Source organism: Myotis davidii, unplaced genomic scaffold, assembly GCF_000327345.1.
Source record: "Myotis davidii unplaced genomic scaffold, ASM32734v1 scaffold1983, whole genome shotgun sequence".
Classification (NCBI taxonomy): domain Eukaryota; kingdom Metazoa; phylum Chordata; class Mammalia; order Chiroptera; family Vespertilionidae; genus Myotis; species Myotis davidii.
Genome location: NW_006293962.1, coordinates 483,659 through 485,437, shown reverse-complemented (window position 1 = coordinate 485,437; position 1,779 = coordinate 483,659). Strand labels below are relative to the sequence as shown.

Here is a 1,779-nt window from a genome sequence, read left to right as displayed (position 1 = left end):
GCCTGACACCTCTGGCGGAGGCGTCAGGCCTGGGCAAGGGGCCGATCAGGCGATCAGAGGGTGATGGGGGTCTATGCCTCTGGCCGAGGCATCAGGCCTGGGCAAGGGGCAGAGCCAGCAATCGGAGGGGTCAGGGGGTCCCCTGCCCAGGCCTGATGCCTGGGCCAGAGGCATCAGGCCTGGGCTGGGGGCAGAACCAGTGATGGGGGGAAATGAGGGTCCCTTGCCCAGGCCTGACGCCTCTGTCAGAGGCGTCAGGCCTGGGCAAGTGGCCAATCCTGCGATTGGAGGATGATGGGGGTCAACACCTGAGGGCTCCCAGTATGTGAGAGGGGGCAGGCTGGGCTGAGGGACACTCCCCCCCCCCACACACACCCAGTGCACGAATTTCGTGCACCGGGCCCCTAGTATATATATAAAAGAAATGATTTCATGGTAGTACAACAGCCATCACTAGCCCATGCATTTGGGGAGAATTATTTCTTTTCTTTTTTTAAAATATATTTTATTGAGCTTTTACAGAGAGGAAGGGAGAGGGATAGAGAGAAACATCAATGAGAGAGAAACATTGATCAGCTGCCTCCTGCACACCCCCCACTGGGGATGTGCCCACAACCAAGGTACATGCCCTTGACTGGAATTGACCCTGGGACCTTTCAGTCCGCAGGCCGACGCTCTATCCACTGAGCCAAACCAGTCAGGGCAAGGGGAGAATTATTTATTTGGTAGCTGCTGTGGTAAAAATATGGCCAGCTGTGACATTCACAGTGAAGATGAAAAAGGTGGAAAATAGCAGAAAGGCAACGGGAGCGCACCCTCTGGGGCTCTGCCAGCTGGAGATAGCTTTACTCTCCCGGCACCAATATTTCAAGATGTGAGCGTTCAAAGCTCAGTAAGATTCACTTTCATTGCAGTCATCACCAACCCTTTGGCTTCTTGACCTACAAACTCTGAGAAGGCGTGTATCAAATTGGAGGAGGTGAGAGTCAAAGCCTTGCTTCATTCTTCCAATCAAAGTCCAATACAGAATGATATTAGAAAGGATTGTCACCGTCTTCAGCCTGAAACTATGCTAAGAACAAAAATTCATTAAGGAGTTGAGAATCTTAGAATGGAGACTTGAATCTTCCCCTCATTGAATGAGTGCTGGAGTTCTTGTACTTCCACTTCAAGACTGCCTTTGGTATTCTGTGCCTGCAAACGAGGGGATGTATCTTCTGGAAGGATTGCCTAGCTATTTCTGGACAGCTGCTCCCATGATAGTTTCTGCAGTTCCTTCTCAAGTTGGAGAGAACTCTTTCTCTGAAACAATAATCTGGTAGACCAAGACCTAGTCTTCCCAGAGATCTCTTTGGATCACTGAATGGATTGTTCATTGGCACCATGGTGTCACATTACAGAACCTGCGAGCCAGTCATGATGATGTCCCTCCACGCTGGCCATTGTTACCTCCAATGCAGAATGATGATATCCAAAGGAACCTCTGTGGGCTCACCAGCACAGATGTCCATTTGGCAGAAAGCATGTGCTGTCATTTACATTGTTATCCTGACTCCGCTCCTGGGATAGCAAGAGTTTATGATTCAAAGGAAAATAAACAGAACCTACACACAGAACCTAGAGACAGAACCTAGCGAGAGAACATGGCAAAAGATCCTGGACAGAACCCGGCTACAGGAATTGGCTGGAGATCCTAGACAGAAATTGGCTGGCGAACCTGGATAGAACATGGCAAGAGAACCTGACTAGAACCTGGTGACTGAACCTGGCTGGAGAACC

The 1,779-nt window shown here is 50.1% G+C and overlaps 1 pseudogene; it reads left to right on the top strand.

Annotated features, from left to right (window-relative positions):
• Positions 1 to 940: 940 nt before the first annotated feature.
• LOC102761125 lies at positions 941 to 1,604 on the top strand (annotated as a pseudogene).
• Positions 1,605 to 1,779: the final 175 nt, after the last annotated feature.